Source organism: Prunus dulcis, chromosome 2 (genome assembly GCF_902201215.1).
Source record: "Prunus dulcis chromosome 2, ALMONDv2, whole genome shotgun sequence".
Taxonomy (NCBI): Eukaryota; Viridiplantae; Streptophyta; class Magnoliopsida; order Rosales; family Rosaceae; genus Prunus; species Prunus dulcis.
Genome location: NC_047651.1, coordinates 8,175,436 through 8,197,907, shown reverse-complemented (window position 1 = coordinate 8,197,907; position 22,472 = coordinate 8,175,436). Strand labels below are relative to the sequence as shown.

Here is a 22,472-nt window from a genome sequence, read left to right as displayed (position 1 = left end):
GCCGTTGGTTTTAAAAATTTATTCTATAAATTTGTCGCTTTCATTCATTTTCGGTTTACATTTAGGGTTCCAAGTTCTTCCTCTCTCAGAGACACTGCCTCTCACATCTCAAAGACAATAATTTGGATGTCTTTCTCAAAGAGAAATTGAGCTTACTCGCATCAAATCTATGTCCACAAGAAGAAGCTTGTCAACTAGCCTTCTCACTTCCTTGATCAAGCCCGATAGGACACTTAGTGCTTCTGAATACTCCTTGCTTTCCATCAAAAGAGATGCAAGCCGGGCCTCCACTCGCTGTCGAAGGAAAGTTCGCTTCTCAGGGAAATCTGAAGATCAGATGTGCTGGAATGAAGAAATCTGAAAATCAAAGAAATTTAAAATGAAGGACATTAATGTTCTGGAATATGTAAATTTTCTTTTTTGGATGACAGATTTAAATAAAATAAGAATATAAAAACAACGACTGTTTTTGTATTACTGTCGTCGTTTTTCGTCGTCTTAAGTAAGACTAAGACGACGGAATATATTTGTTGAGCGACGTTGATTTGTTTTTTAAACGTCGTTAGGTATAATATAACCGTCGTTGAAAATTGTCTCTCTGATTGCAAATTTGCAACGACGTTAGGTATAATATTTAAAGATAACGTCGTAGAACTATACGATAATGACGTCGATATATTTATATTTTCCGTCTGTATTTTAAAGCCGTGGATTTGTTTGTAATTATACGGCGTCTTATACGAAAACCTCGTCGTGTTATTTTATGAGTAAAATCGGCGGCTTTTATTGAAATCGTCGTCTTTACTTTCTACGTCGGTCGATTCATAACTTCTGCCGCTCTTTGTTGGCTTTGATTTTACACTGCGGAAATCTGTTTCAAATAGACGTCGGTTGTTTAATTAGGTACGTCGTTGTTTTTGAACAGCCATTTGAATCTCCATTTTAAGTTGTCTAAGGTGGTATTACACGACGGTGTTTTTAGAACCGTCGTCTTTTTAAAAACCACGACGGTTTTCACTTAGACCGTCGTTGTTTTCTGGTCGTCTTTTTCACTTTTTGTAGTAGTGAATCGTCCTCTTCCAACTGCTCCTCTTGGGCCATTGCTTTGATCACTGGTACGTCCTTCTTGATTATAGTAATGTTGGGTTGTTCTTCAACAAATGAAAGCTTCGATCCCAAAGTGGCCAACGCATCAGCATATCTATTAGTAACCCCAGGAATATGTTCCAAGACAACTTGTTTGAAAGACTGAACAAGCCTTTCAGCGGCTGTGCGATATGGTGCCAATGTTGACTCCTTCACAGCAAAATTCCCTTGTAATTGACTCAGCACCAAGTTTGAGTCCCCTATAATTTAATTTTTTTTTTTCTACACCAATCTCCCTTGCTGTAGACATCCCCATGATGAAGGCCTCGTATTCCGCCGCATTATTCGTGCATGGAAAATTTAGCTTGAATGAGAGGGTCGCGGCCTGCCCCTCGGGATTAACAAGCACCACACCTGCTCCTCCACCTTTCGATCTTGTCATTTGATGGCTTTCGGCGTGTTGCATGTGATATAAAATTCGGACAGCTGTAGCAACCAACGAGCAAGACGTCCAGAAAACACCGGCCTTGTGAGTAAGTATCTTACGGGGTCAAACCTCACTATGAGGTACAACTTGTGAGCAAGGAAGTAATGTCGTAAGCACTGCGCAGCATAAACAAGGGCAAGACACAAGCGTTCGATTCTTGGGTATCTCGTTTCAGATCCCATTAGTTGCCTACTCACATAATAAATGGGACTCTCTTCTCCACCGTGGTCATCTTGAGCGAGTAAAGCTCCAACCGCTGTATTTGTTGCAGCTAGATGAAGCTTGAGAGGGAGCCCTGGAATGGGTGCTCTCATAGTGGGCAGCTTGGTGATTATTTGTTGCACTTGCTGATAGGCTTCTTGACATTCCTTACTCCATTCGTACGGCTTGCCCTTTTTGAGTAAGGGAGTAAAAACACTCATAGTGGCAGCGAGACTTGGGATGAATCGTCGAATATACGATAATCTTCCGATAAAACTTTTCAATTCCTTTAGGTTTCTAGGTGGCGCAAGAGAATTTAAGGCTCTAGTCTTTTCGAGATCCACATGTATGCCACGCTGGTGTACTTGAAACTCTAAGAATTTACCGGATGAAACTCCAAATGCGCACTTCTTTGGGTTCATCTTCAACCCATACAGTCGACACTTTTCCAGCACCCTTCTCAAAACTTCTTGATGGCTTTCTTTGGTTTTGGACTTCACTACGAGATTGTCCACATAGTCTTCCACTTCTTTTCCCATCATGTCATGAAATACTGCCGTCATGGCCCTTTGGTAGGTGGCGCCAGCATTCTTGAGACCAAACGGCATGACCGTGTAATAAAAATTCCCATATGGCGTTCGAAAGGCTGTCTTTTCGGCATCTTTGGGTGACATCTTGATCTGATTGTAACCACTAAACCCATCCATGAATGACAGCACGCCTTGGCCCGAGGTTGAATCGATCAAGATATCCATGTTGGGCAGCGAGAATTCATCCTTTGGGCAAGCTCGGTTGAGGTCTCAGTAGTCTGTGCATATTCTAATTACACCGGTCTTCTTTTTCACGGGAACAATATTTGCCAGCCATGTTGGATGCTTGATCGGCTTGATGAATCCGGTAGCTAGCAACTTTTCAATTTCCATCTTGATTTGCTTTTCAATTTCAGGATGAAAATTCCTCCTTGGCTGCACAACAGGTTTTGTACCAAGCTCGATATTCAAAGTATGACTTACTAAGCTTGGATTTAAGCCGGGAATTTCCTCGTAGCTCTAAGCGAATACATCTCGGAATTCCTTTAGCAAAGATACCAAGGCCTCCTTCTCTTTGCTTGTTAAATGAGTGCTGATGGAGATGGGCCTTAAGGCAGAGGGATCTTCACTCAAATCAATTGTCTCCAGCTGCTCAGCTACCGCTGTTGATCCATCTTGCATATGTCTAGGTGCTGTCATTGGTTATTGGAAAGCACAAGGCGTGGGTGCCTTGTCATCTGGATCCTCATGGTTGCTCATTTGCATTGCTTCTCCTCCATACTCGGGGCTTTCCCGTAGAACACGGTTAAGCCCCCAATCCCGTCATAAGTGATACACTGTGCGTCCATCTGGCAGTGTCACTTTCGAGCATTGGGGATGATCGTAAGCATGATTGTTGACCTTCAAGTGCTTCTTTCTTTCCCGATCGACAATGGTGATGAGCTTCTCGTTGCTCAGATCACGAATTTCAGTCCATGAAGGAAGATAGGTCCCGAAATCCTTGGATGGGTTGCTTCCAGCACCTGTGCATTCGGGGTAAAATTCTGCCTAGGAGTAGTGAGCTTCATTTTTATTGAATGGTGCTTGATTTCCAGGTATGCGTAATGGTCTCAGCCCAATCCGTCCCTTCACGCATTGATGATAAGTAGAGACCACGAGCTTATGCTTGTTGAGCCATGGCCTTCCAAGCAAAGCATGGTACGCCACATCCACGTCTATGACATAGAACTTGGTAAGCGACCGAATTGGCCCAACCTTCAAATTTACTTGCATATGCCCGACTGTGACTTCATTCTTATTCCCGAAACTGCTGATGCTTGTTTGAAATTGCACGATTTTGGATAATGGAATACTAGCTGCTGTAAGCACAGATAGAGGTAGTATATTGACAGAGGAACCCGTGTCCACCAAAGCCCTTCTTATAAACACATCGTTGATTTGTCCTTCCAAGTAAAGTGGCCTCCTATGATCCTGATGTGGCACTTTGTTGAGCCAATTCTTAACAACTAAAATGAGTTATTAAAAACAGCAACTTTATTTCTCGCAAGTGCACGAACCGTTTATAGTTTAGCTTATGTAAATATGAAGTCGATCCCACAGAGAATGGTAACTTGGTTCCAAGTTAAATTACTTAGAATGCTAGAAAAACATAGAACACAGAAACTGACTAACTAGCTAAAGGCAAGGTCGAATTCAACAATGCCTCTTGCTAATTACTCAAGGCCTAGGACAAAATCGTAGCACCACACACGCACTCGAAATGGGGGGTTTTGTTGTTGAAATGAAAAGAAGAAAGTGAAATGAAAGTGCTCGAAAGTAAACACTAGCAGCAATCAACAAGTTGTGAAACAATGATTGAGAAGTGTTAGAGACTTGGAATCCACCACTAGTTTTCCTATCCAACTTATGAATGCATAGAAATTGACTCAAGCTTCATCAACAATAGATTATCGCATACAAGCCTATGGTTCTAGGTGCAGGATGCATGATTCTCCTAAGGCATGTGATTGTGCATGGTATCTGCACAACACGTGATCTCTAATATGCAACCTAAGCATGGTATCTACTTAGAATAAAGCATATAAGAGTCATTAAGCTCCTTGAGAATATGATAATCACACAAGTCCTAGAACATGGTATATGTCCTAGTCAACCTATGGTTATTAACCCCTTGAATGATTCTTAGGCCATTCATGTGTTGCATGTGAAAGGAGAGTAGAATTGGTGAATCTAAACCCCTTCCCAACCTGTGCTAGATGCATAAAATCCTAGTTGGCTACTCCAAGAAAACATACATCAAGCACATAATAAACTGGAGATTAACAACTTGATAACAAAAGCAAGGAAATCAATTAACTATAAAATCATCCATAACATTGAATATTCATGACTAGGGCTTCATCCTAAGCCCTAACTAAATGGATTAGTTAGACATAACTATGAATACAGAAAATAAGAAATACATAGATAGGATAAAGAGAGGAGAAGAACTAGATGATGGCAGCAAGGAAGTTCCCAGGACAGCTCCAAGCTCCCTTGACAGCTCCAAGCTCTCTTCTCTCTTTGTGGTGAATCTGAATGTGTGTATGAGAGTAATGGATGAAGTGAATGTGTGTGTCTGACCCCTTCTTGAATGAGTGTGCAACTCTCTATTTATAGAGTGCAATTTCGTCCTCCCCTTTGGCTGGTGAAGCACACCTCTCTTAGCTGCTCCCAACTGCTCCAGCTGCCCATACTTGCCAACTGCTCCAGCTGACATACTTGCCAACTGCTCCAGCTGCCAAATACATGCTTTGGTATGGTTTCTTTATGGAAAGCTTGACTTTTGTTCATCCTTCTGAGTTCCTGAGCTGATTTGACTCCCATGTGTGGCTGCCCATGTCTAGCACATGGCTCTAGGGATGTAGCCACATTAAATGTGATGGCAGCCAACATGACATTTCTGTGAACTTGGTTCAGTCTTTGACGTGTTGAGGGCTCCAGATTTATCCAATTGGGCTGAAATTTGGATATGTTATAATAGACACCCATTGGAACAACTTCTATCAAGGATGTCTCCTCATCCAACCTGTGTAAGTTGCTGAAATGAGGCCTGCAAGATGACCTACGAAACTGGACTGACAAGGAGTGTGGCTCAAATTGGCTTTGTCTTTAAGCTCATATTCCTCTTGTGCCACTCAGCCCTTAACATGCATGAATTGTATCAAATGTCATCCCCTTGCTGTCTTAACCTACAAAACACACAAACATAGGTAAGAGACTCAAAATAAAGAGAAGCTAAACAAAATTACTAAGCAAAGAAGGCATGCAAATGTGTGAAATTATGACCTTATCAAATACCCCCAAACTTAGATTTTGCTAGTCCTCGAGCAAAACAAAATAAAACTACAACTTAGGAAACAGGAAATAAGCAACTAGCCTTCCAAACAATATCCTCAAAGAATCACCAACGTATATGGTTCCAAAGAAACACAACAATCACAATCTAAGTTCCACACATGATTCAAGAGAAAGCAAAGCTCACAATGACACCCTTAAGTGTAGTGTGTGAATGCCAAATCAGAACAACACCTGCAACTCAGATAAGTACATGCGCACACACTTAGAGCAAAATCAATAATTCCGAACCCCATAAGCTCATTATCAAATCAGCTCTCCACAGTAATACCATACAATACCAAGGATCAAAAGGACTTTGCAAGGGTTGTAATGAGGCTTAGGGTAGTGGTTGAATGGAAGAGGGGATATGGATATATAACAACATCTTGAGCACAACTAAAGCATAGGTAAGAGCATGAGAGATTACTGAACTTTGTAACAAGCAAGGAACACATACATGAGCATATTTTCAACATAATTTCAGCACCTTCATATCTGTGTATTTGGCCTAATTTTGTGGCTCTTTACCCTAGATCACCATGATCTTCTCTTTTATAACACCCTAGGGCCGTGACTACATTGGTCACACTTCATTACCTCTTTTGATTAGTTACCAATACCCCCAAACTTATTTCTTTTCAACACTTGGGTTATGGCACTAATGATTCACTTTTGCTCCAAAAACCTTGCATTCTTTATAACTCTCTTTTGAAGATAACTTTAATTGCTCATAGAATAAGTAAGAATAAGAAAACAGAGGTTCATTATGGTAGGAATGGTTTACACAAAGAGAGGCTTAACGTAGGCTCAAATGGGTTGACTAGGGATGAATACATGTAGAGGGATGGTTAGAAAAGCTCAAACGGTTCAAACATGGCCTAAATCACTTCCTAAGCATTGTATGGCAACAAAATGTCTCAAGAGATATTCAAATAAGTTCTAGAGTACGAAACCAAGATCATGAGATAAGTAGAATTGCATAACGTCTCCAAGTAGCAAGAAATTGGACTAACTCGGCAAAGTGCTCAATAAGTGCAAGGATGGCATGCAAGACAGAGTTAACTCAAAACCACACAAAGTCCTTAAACAATGACTATCAATTTCTGAGAAACCATATTAGTATTAGATCCAAGTCTTATCATAGGTGTTTGGAAGGATAACAAAACAAGACACAAAATCCTGCGTTTTTGGCCATTAGACACACTCAAAATTTCAAAATTTGACAATTTGAAACAACATAACTAAAATTTGACAATTTGAAACAACATAACTAAATCCTTCCCCCCAAACTTAAATGAAACATTGTCCTCAATGTTTAGAGTGTAAGAAAAAGCAATGCCTCATAAATGAAAGGAAAGAAGACAAGGGAAAGACATAACCAAAGGTTAGAGTTCAGAAAAACTCCCCTTTGAAGCGATTAGGACGCAAGCAAGCTTCCTCGCATATTCTATCTTCTCCTCGTCACCTTGGGTTGCCTCCCAAGAAGCGCTAAGTTTCATGTCTTCAGCCAGACATCCAACTTTCTATAGTGAATGGGGGGGTTTGGGCTCAATCGACACCTCATGCAATGCAAGAGAGTTCACCAAGCTTGTTTTCCTTTTCCATTTCTTCCTTGCTGCTTTTCTTTTCCTTTTCTGTTTATGAATAGAATCACAATGAATTGTAGGAATGATTGGAATATTCACATCTCCAAATTTGGGCAGCCCCTTCTTGTGTGTGGGAATTGGAGCATTGAACATGTGGGCTGCCCCCTGCTCCTCCTTGTCTCCTTTTTTCAGCAAGCATGATTCTACTGAATAAGGAAGGCCATCAAATCTCTCTTTCCCTGGATTACCAAATACTTCAATTTGAAAACAATCTTGTACAACATTTGGCTTCAGGGCATCAAACACTTTGAAGGCAACAGTTTCTCCATTAACGGTCATGGTGAGAGTGCCTTGCTCTACATCAATCTTGGTCTTAGCAGTAGCCATGAAGGGTCGGCCAAAGATAAGGGGCAATTCATTGTCAGGAATTGGTGCTTCTTCCATCTCCAAGACTAAGAAATCAGCTGGCAAGATTAAACCTTCTACGTTCACCAAAACGTCTTCTAGAATGCCCTTGGGGTACCGAATAGTTCTATCTGCCAATTGAATGCTCACAGTTGTGGCTTGCAACTCACCAAGGTTAAGTTTCTCATAAACATGATATGGCATAAGGTTAATGGATGCACCGAGATCAAGCAAAGCTTTTGGAATCTTGAAATCACCAACAATGCAAGGTATAGAAAACGAACCTGGATCCTTTAGCTTTGGAGGTAGCTTTCTTTGTAAGACTGCACTTACCTCTTCACTCAATGCAACTTGTTCATGCTCTTTGAATCTCCTCTTGTTAGTGCATAGATCCTTCAAAAATTTTGCATACTTTGGAATCTGAGCAATAGCATTGAGCAATGGGATGTTGATTTGCACCTTCTTGAATGTTTCCATTATCTCATCCAAGCCTTGATCTTTCTTTGACTTTGATAACCTGCTGGGAAAGGGTGCAATAGGCCTAAAAGCATTAGTTGAAATTGGAACTTGATTAGCATTAGATGATACCTTAGGGCCTGTGCTCTTTCCAGGAGCATTGATGGACTGTTTGTTGGAAGCTGTGGGCTGCCCATGTGGTGGCTGAATGATCTCCACGTTTTCTCCATCTTCTTGCTCTTCATTGGCATCTCCAACCTTATTATCAACTTGTTTACCACTTCTCAAGATGTGTATTGCTTTAGCATGCTCTTGATGCCTTGGATTCACCTCCGTTTGGCTTGGGAAAGTTCCGGATGCTCTATTGCTCATGGAGGATGCAATCTGCCCAACTTGCACTTCTAGTTTGTTCACTGCATTTTGAAGGTTCTGATTGGTTTGCATTTGTTGCCCCATGAACTTCTTGAACATGTCTTGCAATTCTCCCATTTGATCACCCCTTTGCTCTTGCACTTGTTGGGGAGCTTGCTGGAATTGCCTTTGTTGTGTTTGGAATCCTGGGGGAGGTCCTTGAGATTGTTGCACATTTGGATTGTTGTTCCACCTGAAATTAGGATGATTTCTCCATCCCGGATTGTACGTGTTTGAATAAGGATCATTTTGAGGATTCCTTGCTTGAAGGGCATTTGCTTGTTCTAGCATGTGCTCCGCAAAAGATTGGTCTTGAACTTCCACTTTGTTTCCTAGAGGGCCAGTCACTGCCTGTTGAAGCAAAGAACACATAACATCAAGTTTTGCAGCAATCTCATTATTTGTACTTACCTCAGAGACCACAGCTTTCATAGGAGCTCCTCTTCCTTTATTGTGGCTCCATTGTTGAGAGTTAGCACTCAAGGATTCAAAGAGAGTAAAAGCCTCATCTGCTGTTTTGTTCATCAGTCCTTCTCCACTTGTTGCATCTACCATCATCCTTTCGGAATCTAGCAAACCTTCATAGAAAGATTGCATTTGCATCCAACTCTCTATGTTGTGGTGTGGGCAAGAACTTATCATCTCCTTGTACCTCTCCCAACATTCATGAAAAGCTTCTCCTTCCTTTTGTGTGAAACCAAGAATTTCCTTTCTAATCTTGTTAGTCTTTTGAGCCGGAAAGAATTTCTGCAAAAACTTATTAGAAAGCTCTTCCCAAGTATGAATTGAAGCATTAGGCAAAGAGTATAACCAAGACTTAGCTTTATCTTTTAAACTGAATGGGAATAGCCTCATCTTAATTTGCTCATCATCAAGGTTTTGAATTTTGATCGTAGCACATATTTCAAAGAATTGCTTAATATGCATATAAGGATCCTCAGTGGTATTACCATAATAAGTTGGAAGAAGATGAATCATACCACTTTTAAGCTCAAACCTGTCAACTGTGAGTTGAGGATAGACAATGCACGAAGGTTGATCGGTGACTTTGGGAATGGAAAACTCACGCAGGGGTTTTCTTGGTTGGACAACAAGCGCACCACCTCCTTCATCATTGTTGTTGTTCGGAATCTCTGCCATGTTGCTTGAACCTTCAGATTCGTAACTTTTAGATTCAACGCTTGAAGAACTATAATTCCTCCTCAAACCAGCACGTACAGCAGCGGTTCTTGGTGAAAGTGGCTCAGGTGAACTTTGCTCCTGGTCAGATTCGGACATGCACACACCAAGGAAGTCAATTCAGTGCTTTCAATGGAGATAACAACTAAATACAAAACTGAATACTAAAAGAAAAACCAACGAAAAGAAACAAATGAAACAAACAAAAACAAAACAATCAAAGTAATCTAACTATAGCACCATCGTTACCGAATCCCCGGCAACGGCGCCAAAAACTTGTTGAGCCAATTCTTAACAACTAAAATGAGTTATTAAAAACAGCAACTTTAATTCTCGCAAGTGCACGAACCATTTATAGTATAGCTTATGTAAATACGAGGTCGATCCCACGGAGAATGGTAACTTGGTTCCAAGTTAAATTACTTAGAATGCTAGAAAAACATAAAACAAAGAAACTGACTAACTAGCTAAAGGCAAGGTCGAATTCAACAATGCCTCTTGCTAATTACTCAAGGTCTAGGACAGAATCCTAGCACCACACACGCACTCGAAATGGGGGGTTTTGTTGTTGAAATGAAAAGAAGAAAGTGAAATGAAAGTGCTCGAAAGTAAACACTGCAGCAATCAACAAGTTGTGAAACAATGATTGAGAGGTGTTAGAGCCTTGGAATCCACCACTAGTTTTCCTATCCAAGTTATGAATGCATAGAAATTGACTCAAGCTTCATCAACAATAGATTATCGCATACAAGCCTATGGTATCTAGGTGCAGGATGCATGATTCTCCTAAGGCATGTGATTATGCATGGTATCTACACAACACGTGATCTCTAATATGCAACCTAAGCATGGTATCTACTTAGAATAAAGCATACAAGAGTCATTAAGCTCCTTGAGAATATGATAATCACACAAGTCCTAGAACATGGTATCTGTCCTAGTCAACCTATGGTTATTAACCCCTTGAATGATTCTTAGGCCATTCATGTGTTGCTTGTGAAAGGAGAGTAGAATTGGTGAATCTAAACCCCTTCCCAACCTGTGCTAGATGCATAAAATCCTAGTTAGCTACTCCAAGAAAACATACATCAAGCACATAATAAACTGGAGATTAACAACTTGATAACAAAAGCAAGGAAATCAATTAACTATAAAATCATCCATAACATTGAATATTCATGACTAGGGCTTCATCCTAAGCCCTAACTAAATGGATTAGTTAGACATAACTATGAATACAGAAAATAAGAAATACATAGATAGGATAAAGAGAGGAGAAGAACTAGATGATGGCAGCAAGGAAGTTTCCAGGACAGCTCCAAGCTCCCTTGAGATCTCCAAGCTATCTTCTCTCTTTGTGGTGAATCTGAATGTGTGTATAAGAGTAATGGATGAAGTGAATGTGTGTGTCTGACCCCTTGAATGAGTGTGCAACTCTCTATTGATAGAGTGAAATTTCGTTCTCCCCTTTGGCTGTTGAAGCACACCTCTCTTAGCTGCTCCCAACTGGTCCAGCTGCCCATACTTGCCAGCTGCTTCAGCTGACATACTTGCCAATTGCTCCAGCTGCCAAATACATGCTTTGGTATGGTTTCTTTATGGAAAACTTGACTTGTGTTCATCCTTCTGAGTTCCTGAGCTTATTTGACTCCCATTTGTGGCTGCCCATGTCTAGCACATGGCTCTAGGGATGTAGCCACATTAAATGTGATGGCAGCCAACATGACATTTCTGTGAACTTGGTTAAGTCATTGACGTGCTGAGGGCTCCAGATTTATCCAATTGGGCTGAAATTTGGATATGTTATAATAGACACCCATTGGAACAACTTCTATCAAGGATGTCTCCTCATCCAACCTGTGTAAGTTGCTGAAATGAGGCCTGCAAGATGACCTACGAAACTGGACTGACAAGGAGTGTGGCTCAAATTGGCTTTGTCTTTAAGCTCATATTCTTTTTGTGCCACTCAGCCCTTAACATGCATAATTGTATCAAATGTCATCCCCTTACAAAACACACAAACATAGGTAAGAGACTCAAAATAAAGAAAAGCTAAACAAAATTACTAAGCAAAGAAGGCATGCAAATGTGTGAAATTATGACCTTATCACACTTCCATGTCTTCGTCTGTGAAGACGATAGCATTGTCATTTCCCAAAAATGACCTTTGTGGTTGAGCGATGAAGCAATGGGGATCCGACTCCGCTGAGATGTTCATGAGAGCTATAGTAGCTGCCTCTCTCACTTGAGGCCCAAAGCCGAGTTGGTCAAAGAGTGACTTGAACTTCGGGTTTCTCTGGAGGAGCTGCAAAGCTGTGGGACCCTGCTTCAGACTTAAATATCGTTCCATCGCACCTGTTTCAGCCTCTGTAAGGTTATGAAACGTCATAGCAGTTGTTTCACGCTGCCCCGATGAAGCCCCCAAGTAGTGTTTTTTTGGCATGTCTAACACAAACACTTCGTTGCCCAAGTCGTCATCCCACCCGTTAGTGAGTGGCCATGGCGCGTTGTAACTTGAAGGCTTCGAATATTTACACTAATATGCCTTCTCCATGTTTCCGCAAGGTTCCCACATAGCTTCTAGCGGCTTTGGGTCATTCCTCCATGGGTGGCACAATTCATCATCCTCGAGCACATCATCAGAACATGTAACGACAGCAGCTACCTCTTTTCCCCTTCGTTTTGGCAAGGGGTCCTTATCAATTGTTTGCCTCTTTGAGGGAAGCCCAAGGACTCCCTCGTGTATTTTGGCATGTAAACTCCTCCTTAGACTCTGACACGCAGTAGTTGGATGCCCCACAAATTGATGATAACGGCAGTACTTAGGATTATTCTTTTCTTCTTCGGTAGGAATTTTTGTAGGGTCTGACAGGCCTAATTGCACCATCAGCAATCATCGTGTCAAGGATAGCATGAAATTCCTCATCTTTGCATGGTAGTGGTGGATATGTCTCTCTATCCTTCTGTTTGTGCAAGTTGTAGTTGTTGGATGGCTTGTCATTTATAGCCAATGTTTGGTGCGTCTCCTTCTTCTCGTTCTTCCAAGTCCTTTGTCCCGTTGGCTTGACAGACATGCTCGTCCTCCTCACTGCTTCCAGCAGCCTTGAAAATTGATTAATGCTAATATTCTCCAAATAAACCCTATAATCTGCCATAATATTGCTAATGCAAATTTCCACAAGCGCCTCCTCATCTTTCTTATCGTAGCAGTCCAATGCCATGTCCCGGAACCTGCGCATAAAGTCCACAGGATCCTCACCATGTTTTTGACGAGTGTTGTTGAGTTGAGTGGTGGTGACTCGTTCTTCATGCTGGAAATACTTCTTACAAAACCTGCTTGCCAAGTTTTCCCAAGAGTGAATAGAGCTCGTGCCAACGTCATATACCATGTGTAAGCACGATCAGTAAGGCTTTTTGAAAATTCTCTAAGTCAGAGATTATAATCACCGGCATGTGGTCCCAAGGCACCAATGAAGCGATTGACGTGCTCCTTCGGGCTATCCTTCCTTCCATCAAAGAGGACAAAGGTTGGTGCCTCGTAGCCCTTAGGATACTGCTGTTGAAGCAAGCTTGATGGGTAGGGTGGCTGAGGAAGGTACTTCCAATCCTCCTGACTTCGACTCAGTTCTTTTTCCAGCATGGCAATGACGTCCTCTTGAGTGACAAAAGATGGTTCTTTTTGTTTAGACCCCTTTCCAGCAGCAGCAGATTCCTCTTGTGGGTGTCTCATTTTCTTCGCTCGGCTTAGCAGCAGAGTTTTTCAGCTCCTTGATTGTTTCTGCCATCTCCCTCTGAGTTTCTCCCATTGCACGGATGACTGCAACAAGGTCTGTGAGGGTGAAAATTCCCTCACTTGCACGTTCTTTTTCTCTAGATGAGGCATGTTGCCTTGATTCTGAGTCAGCATGGCTTGGCCCATCTTGAGAGGTCATGTTGTTGCTTATGGTCTTCTGCTTTGGAGGCATTGATGAAGATAATGGCTTAATCCCCAGCAGAGTCGCCAATTTATGTAGGGCACTTTTTCTTCTGGCAACTGTAAATGGGCTGGGCTGCCGTAAAGGGCAGACTGATGGAATTATCCCCCTTGTTTGAATAAGAAAATTAAGCCCCGAAAATACTTCGAAAGGGCAGCGGACCCTTAAGAAGTATTTTGGTTACCTTCACCAACCAAAATAATGACAGCTTATAGGTAATTTTTGCATGCTTACAGATAAACTTTTGAGCTTGGCATGAGAGGCATGTGGCATGGAAGCAAAATCAACATGAGTTTAGCACTGAGGGGAAATTTAGGCTTTCTTAGGGGGGAAAAAGGGAAGTGTTAAGGTGAGAAAGGAGAGATTTGTAGGAGATTTGGCTAGGAAGAGAGAAATGAAGAACAATGCTCTTCCGGCAGCTTGAAAAATACTATGTCTGCCAGAAGAGAGGAATGGAGAAGAGGGTAAACAGTGCACGAAATTACTGGGTTTTTGCAAGTTAGAGAGAAAGCTTGCTCTCTAGGCGTGGGTTTTTGTTGAGTTTTGTTGGTTGGAAGAGACCTCATTTTATAGCTGCTGGAAACCATCACTTCCCAAGAAATCTTAATGGCTTCTACCCATTTTGGCCAAGCTTTTCCCTTCCTTTCTCATCTCCTTCCTTGACTTTTCCCTTCTTGATGAAATCCATTCTGCCTATTTGCACCAAATCAGAGTTTGGAGCTCAAGGCCTCCTTTTCCCGCAGCTGTCTCTATAGGAGACTTCCATTCCCAACCATCTCTTTTATCTCTTTCTTCCCTTTTTTCCATGGCTAAGTCTGATGAGGAAAGGAGCTGGGATATATATGCTGGTTCGAAGGGTGCTTTTTTCTCTTTGATAATACCCCCTGGTTCCTTGGATGTTTTGGCTTTGAAACTTGCTCCCTCCATGTGCTGGAACCTCCCAGCAGCTTTGTTCAATGATCCTGCAGACTTTCTCTACGTGGCTTCTATTTTCCAGCAAAGGGCTGAGGTTTTTTGTGGCTTATTTTGGGGTTTTGTATGGGCCCAGGTGGCTCCTTGAGCAAGTGGGTTATTTTTGTTAAACATTGGGCTTTTGGTTGTGTCAATGGGCCATTTTGCTTAGGCTATTGGGCTATTTTTTCTCTCTTGTGCTCACCCACATGTTTGGGCCTAAGAAATGGGCTTGAGTCTTGAGGCTCCCAAGCAACCCGAGACCTTCCATTTCTTGGCCCATCAATGAGCCCCATGTTGATTCATTACCATCGATACCACAACCCGCTGAAGTAAGCCCCGGGCGTTTGAGTGGCTTAGGCCCACTTAGGCTTGTAGCGTGGTTGTGTTTGAAATACAATTTCATGCTTGGCGTGGCATGTCACTTGGCATGTTTTTTTTATTTTATCATCCTTGGGAAGGGTTGCGATGTTCAATTTTAGCATAGGTTCGTAACTTAGGCATATTTTATCTCAACTCTTAGCATGACAATTTATTTATTTAGCGTGGCACGTGAACTGTAACTCGCATGTGATGGATTTTTGTGCACTTCTCTTCACGTCTTTTCTTAATAGAGCGTCGCTTTGGGCCAATAATTTATTCAGGCCCAACCGTGAATTTTTTGGGTCTAAACAATATATATATATATATATATATATATATGAGCAAGCTAATAGTTGCCAAAACCATGCTAATCTTCATGCCAAGAAAAACAAAACAACTACGGTCAAGCAAGCAAGCCTGGATATTTCATGCATATTGAAAAACCAGCCATGCCATGCCACTGCCAATTATTTTGGGCTGAAATTGATTATTTGGCCCATCTCGCTGCCACTTCGTAGCCTCAATAATCAAGGGGGCTAATGTTAAGGCCCAAAAAGTCACGGGAAGCCCAAAGACATTTAAAGCCCAATATAACATATAATGTCGGTCATGCGTTAATCCAAGCTGTATTTTGGGATTTAATTCATTAAATAAATATAGAAACAGTGTACATGCCATGCCAAACTAATAATACATTTTTTCCCCATGTCGATCACCTATCAAGCTCACATGAACCCAAGTCATGTGGTTTACAGGGCTTGCATGAGGGATTGTGGTGTGGAAGGTTATGAAAGTCCACAAGGCCCACGGAAGCTCTTGGATAGAGAGTTTGGGCTAGGTACTTGGGAGCACCAAAGTCCAAGCCCATTACTTAAAGTTCTTTAATGTGGGTGAGCAAATGAGATATTTTTCAAGCACTTCTTTTTACCCATAGGAAATAGTCATTGTCCAAATGCCTAGCTGTACCCGTTGGAAACAAGCATTTCCCAGCACTTCCTATTACCTACTGGAAACAAGCAGTTTCTAGTGCTTCCTTTTACCCATAGGAAATAATCAGATTATGGAACCTAACTTTACATGCTGGAAAATAGTATGCCCCAGTGCTCTCTTTTAACAACTGGAAATAGGCTGGTTCCAGTACCTCCCTTTACCTATTGGAAATATAGGAAAACCCTCACCCTCTATAAATTGGCACTCATGGCTTAAGCAAAAGGCACCAATTTTTCTTCAGCCAACACTCCTCACTCGGCTGCTGCAAGCATCTCAGCAGCCATCAACCCCTCTTGGTTGCTGCAAGCTTCTCAGCAACCCTGAGAACTCACCTTTCCTTAGCTGTTGCAAGTATTCCAGTAGCCTTCACAGTCATTCTTCAGCCATCACAACCATGTCTTCTACTTTCTCACCCTTGAAATCCATCATCTTCTCCATAAAGCCTCACCAAGCATAACTCCAAGCTTTTTTTTCTTCCTTCCAAGCTATAAACACCATAGCCTTCAAACTTCAAGTTTTTCCTCTCATCCTCCTTCTCTTGAAACTCTCAAATCCCCATAGATGTCACAAACAACAGATTATCAAAACCCAAACTCAAGCATATCTAACACCAAGCCAAGTACATGCATTCTCATTTGCTAAACTTGTCGGTCTTTAGCTCCCACACTCCAAGCTCTCATGCCAAGTCTAGTAGTACCTTGATTCACCAAGCAAACTTTCATGCCAAGCATGTTCAACATCAATACACCATTTTCAACTCTTCGTCAAGCTACTGAAAACATCAGTACAAAACATTCAGCCGCTGGAAGAAGAACAAAGTACTCCCCTGAGACTTGCTTCTCCCTCGGGATACTTTGGGCCTGGTTCTCGCTAACTCAGACAAAGCGGCAACGAAGTCTTCATTCATCACTCTATGGCGATCCAAGAATCAACAAAACCCGGATAAGCCTTCGGACGAAAAAGACCTCAACAGCAATGTGTATTTTTATGTTACTCATATTGGTATTTTTTAAGTTTCTAAAATAGAAACTGCAGCGCATTATGTATTTTTATGTTATTCATATATAATATAAATTGCAACGTAATTTGTATTTATGTTACTTTTATACTGATATGTTTAAGTTTATAAAATAGAAACTCCAACACATTGTGTATTTTTAGTAGCTACACAGCAACATTGCGACAACTTGTATAATACATTTGACTACAAATCTATAGATGAGAATTCCCAATTCAATTGTCCCTTTGAAAATTGTAATTTAACAATTGCTCAATTTTTATCCGTTCTCCTTATACTACTTACATGGGACAAATGGGTAGGCATGAACGAAGAAATTAAAGTAAATTGAAGCAAATAAATTGTGCAACAAATAAAAACAGAAAACAAAAATTTGGAATAATCTGGAGTGGGATCGTTGAATCAAATGAATTGACCAAACTCACCTCGCCCAAGTAGTAGCTCTTTGTCTTTTTTTTGGACAAGTAGTTCTTTGTTTCTGAAGCCTTTCGTGGCTTTCTTTAATTCTTGGTAGGAATATTTGTACGCTGGCTCAGCTACAGCTCCCAAGAATTCTTAGGTTGTAGACATATTAAGAGCAATGACTGACACTGAGAGCCTGATAGTTAAAGATGGGTCCTTTTTCTTGGGCTGTGAAGTGAAGGAAGAGAACCCAAGTCAAGAGCATGAGCCTCTCTGAAGCTCCAACTGGATATGTAGTGGGACCTAGCAAGTAGACCCGTTGAATCTGAAAACCTAACGTACATAAAAACAGTAAATGCGACTCTTACATTAAGCAGGCTTAATTAGTGATTTGTAACTTGAATTTGTACTTAACTTTTAATTTATCTCTATATTTTTTTTAGAAAATTAAAGATATGAACTTCGTTTTTTCTCTAATTTTCTCCATGTCGTCTAAATAATCAACATATCATCCAATTTTCTGTTAAATCATTATAAATAAATAAATTTTTTAAAGAAAAAATTAAAGAAAAATAGAACCCAAAAAAAAAAAAAAAAAGAGTATACACACAAAATGGATTCAAAACCCTTGCCATTTCACTCCTCCAACGCCTTAACCACCATGTTGCCTTATGTTTTTGTGATAATATGCTAAAATACGTATATTTATATTGTTTTATTTTGAACAATTACATGCAAAGCTATTTTGGAGGTTTATCATTTGATGACTACTCTACACATAGAGATGATGAAGATAAGGAAAATTTTGAACCTCATAAGAACTCTGTGTTATATTAAGTCACTTATGTATCATACCATCTAATGTATAAAGTGTAAAATATTGTAGTAAATCATTTAGTATGCTAGTGATTTACCCTCTGAACTTGTACTTAACTTTCGATTGACTTCCTATCGTTTTTTTTATTTATAGAAAATTAAGAATATGAACATATTTTTTTGGCCAATTTTTCTTCCCCCCCCCCCCCCTTCCCGGGCGGACGTCGTTTGAATATGCAACATTTCATCCAATTTGCAATTAAATATGAGGATAAAATGGTCATTTTATATGTTAAAATAATTAAATACACAAATAAAATATTATGAAATCTAAAATGAAAGAAAAAAATATTTTAATAAGAGAGGGGCCCATCCAACCAATCCCTCTCTCCATCTATTTTTTCTCTTGCCTCTCTATTCTCCCTCTCTCCATATGACTTCCAATGGCCCCTCCACCACACCCTAACTCTCCCCTCTGTTTTTTCTTCTTCCTCATGACCTCCCACCCCAAATGCTATCCAATGGCATGGAGGTAAATTGACAGGATCCGATCCTAATTCCACTTTGGAATTCGAACCACGCCTCGTGTGTGTCCGACATCTGGCAACTGTCGGGCACAACTGACCATTTTACCCCTCCTGCTATAGTTACTAAGGGAAACTTTCTTTGGACTTCTGCCGAAAATTCGGCAGAGTCTCCCCTGTATTTTGACCAAACCCAAATTTTTCCACCTGTCAAACAATCAAATAAATCTACACCAACTGCCAGAATAGAATAACCAAGTATTCACCAGCTCCAGTTTCCCACTAAAACTAAATATCAGAGCATTTTCTAAAGTTTACAGGGTTTCAAGGGCTTTTCTACAAAACTCTACCTTACTTGGTGGCGCAGAAGCTATGAATGGCCCGGTGGTGGATCCTGCGCACTTCTATGGCCTGGGGGAGAAAAACAAGTGAAAATGTGAGTGGACAAAAATAAGGTTCTTAAAAATAAGCTAGAACATATAATAACCCCCATTTTGAAATAACTAGGGATATAAATCGATAATTTAGCTATATTTCAATATAAAGTACTCAATACACATGAATAAATATACTGATGAATATATTCGCATAACTGAACAAATATATAAAGATATAAATGCAATAATACGGAGGAAACTGATATAAAATAACTGGAAGCAATAACTGCATAAAAGGGCTTAAAATCCTTTAAAACTACCACCTAGTTGTACCCTTGTAGTATCCGTCAATTCCCCTGGCAGGTCTCGGGCGTCACACAGCCTACCCGAGCCGCAAACTGGCGAAATTAGGGGACTATGATCAGCCTGATCCGCCGGCAGGTCTCAATGACACCAAGTCAACTCGAACCGCTCTGGCAGGATACAGGGGACCGCAGTGAGCCTGATCGCAATCCTGGCAGGTCTCGGGGACACAGAGTCAGCCGAGCCGCAATCCTGGCAGGTCTCGGGACACCAAGTCTGCCGAGCCGCAAATCCTGGCATTCACGGTCCGAGCGTCCCCGAAACTCGTGAGGCAAAGTCAAGTGCACTGACTGAACTGTAAACAGACTGGATGTCCGTAGACATCGGTCCGTCTGAGGGTAATCACCAAATGAAAAGGTGGGTACATGGTGGTTCTAAACAACTATTTTAGAAAAACCTGATAAGTCTCTGTAATCTGATAATCTGAAATAAGCTGCCATTTCTGTATCACAAATCTCAAATCTACTGCTCAACTGAGTAATATAAAAATAAGGATGTTTTACGCTACATTTCGTGCTCGGAAAACATGTAATCATACTTATTCAAGATCAAATACTGAAATTTATTCCGATAAACTCATTTATAAAAACTTATTTATATAAAATCAATATAAAATCACTTATGAAATCTTATTTATAGAAATCATCTATATAACTCATTTAGCTAAATTCATTCATGAAAGAAAGTCCACTCACTGATGGTCCGAGCTAACTGGACCCTTCAAAGGTCCCTCCTGCGAGTCGATCGGACCCTGGTGCCTGATTAACCATGAATAATAAATTAATAAACTGCTGAATAAAAAGAATTTAAATTAAACACTCTGCCCCCCGGCTCCTAGAAATACGTGCACTCGTTTCAAGTTACTCCTATGCCCACATTAGCTTTTTAGATAGTTAGAACGGCCTTAAGGGACCCGACGCTTAACTAAGCGATAAACCACCAAACCGGCCGATCCGGGACCCCGTGGGTCCACTTTCTCCGATGGCCAATCTGGATTTCTCCAAAGGTTTCTCATAGAGAGGGAACCATGTTCCGCGAGTTTGGTCCGAAACGGACGGTCAGATTGGCCAAAATCGCGTTGTCGCTTAAAATCCAAACCCTAGTCCCAGGGTTCGCGATTTCGGAGTATCCGGGACTCCGATTCGCAATCCGTCGAACCCTACACGATCCTGAAATCATGTAGACCGACATATCCAAAATTCAGTGCTATCCAACAATTTGACGACACTGCACCCAAGGATTGTGGGATATGAAAAATCCGTTCGGGGCTCAAACGAACTCCAAATCGCGATCCGCGAAATCCTACGCGCTCGTGACGACACGAGGATCTTAAAACTGCCCAGAATCACTTCACCACCCTCGTCCACGCGCTGCCACACGCGCGGGGAGATTCGGGTGTCCAAAGCGGTTATGGTTCGTCGGAAAATCTAGGAACCAAGACTCCAAACTCCTATCCTAGGTAAAACACCCCATTTGGAGTCACTTTTGTTCTTGGACATACCCCAAAAAGTGACCGGAAACAGTAGATCACGGCGGCCGAAGTTTCGGCCAAATTTCAAGTCGAAAATCGAACGTCTTAGAGCTAAAATCGATCGAAACCCATACATCCATCAGCTAGAACACGAAAAATAGCTGAGAAACCATACCTTACTCAATCGATTTGGTGGAGAATTGAAGGAGAACGAGGAGCTCAAAGTCTGAACTGGAAAATAGACAAAAATGGCGGATTCCGGCCAGTTCCCGGCGTCTCCAGGTCGGCGGCGGGTCGGGGAAGAACGGCGAGGGTGTCACGGTCCCGACTGTACCCACGGCGGAGATCGAGCTGGCCTGTGGTTGCTGGGGCGTCGCTGAGAAGAGGTGGAGGTCGGGGGAGTTGCGCGCGGGAGAGAGAGAGAGAGGAGAGGAGAGGAGAGAGAAACTGACGGGGAGGAGAGAGAGAGAGAGAAGAGATAAAAATCTGACTTTTTCCCAAATTACCGTTTTGCCCTTCACTGTATTTTGACCGTATTTTCTTCGTTACAACTCCGATTCGAGTATACTCCGTGTCTACGGATTCGTTTCGCCGTGCTCTACGCAACGGCGCAAGCGGAATTGCCAAATTCTTTCTCGATCAAAAAGTCAACTTTTCCCTATTAAATAATGTGAGGGTAAAATTGTCTTTTTACTAGAAGATATTAATCCAACTTTTTAGATATTTTGCTATTTTCTTAATATTTTGTTTTGGGTTATTACATAAATTCTAGTAGATTCTTTTTATTTTGATCTTTTTTGCAAATCCAAGTGTTTAAGATTGAATTTTTTTATGTTTTGGTTGATGGGTTTTGTGTGAATTTGGAAAAAGCTTGAGATGGGAGGCTTTAAGGCACTTATAGTAGGGCCACTTATGCCTTATGATCAAAAATTTTACCTTTCGATTGTTTTTGAAAGGCTTGGATCGACTGTGAGCTTTTCGAGTGTGGAGGTATTGAAATTGACAGAGGGGGCGAGGGAGAAAAGAAATTGAGGGAGTGTGTGTGGAGAGAGAGAGAGAGAAGGAAGGGAGGAGATGGAAGGGAGGTCATGGGGGAATGGGAGGAGGAAGGGAGGAGATGGAAGGGGTTGGCATTAGGTTTACTATTTTTCTTCAATTTTTTCCAAAAAAAATAATCTTTTAAAATGATTTAATTGAAAATTGGATGAAATGTTGAGAATTTAGACAGTAGGGGGAAATTGGGGAAAAAAAGAAGTTCATATCCTTAATTTTCTAAAAAAAAAGGATACGGGGTCAATCGAAAGTTAGGTACAAGTTCAGGGGGCAAATCACTAATATACCAAATGATTTACTATAATATTTTACACTTTATACATTGCATGGTAAGATACATGAGTGACTTAGTATAACATAGAGTTCTTATGAGGTTTAAAATTTTCCTTATCTTCATCATCTCTATGTGTAGAGTAGTCATCAAATGATAAACCTCCAAAATAGTTTTGCA

The 22,472-nt window shown here is 41.1% G+C and overlaps 1 non-coding gene across 1 annotated transcript; it reads left to right on the top strand.

The window, feature by feature from the left end:
• Positions 1–9,153: 9,153 nt before the first annotated feature.
• On the top strand, positions 9,154–9,260 carry LOC117620429. Its single transcript, XR_004584766.1, has one exon. It is a non-coding gene; the product is annotated as a small nucleolar RNA R71 (small nucleolar RNA).
• The last annotated feature ends 13,212 nt before the right edge of the window (positions 9,261–22,472 follow it).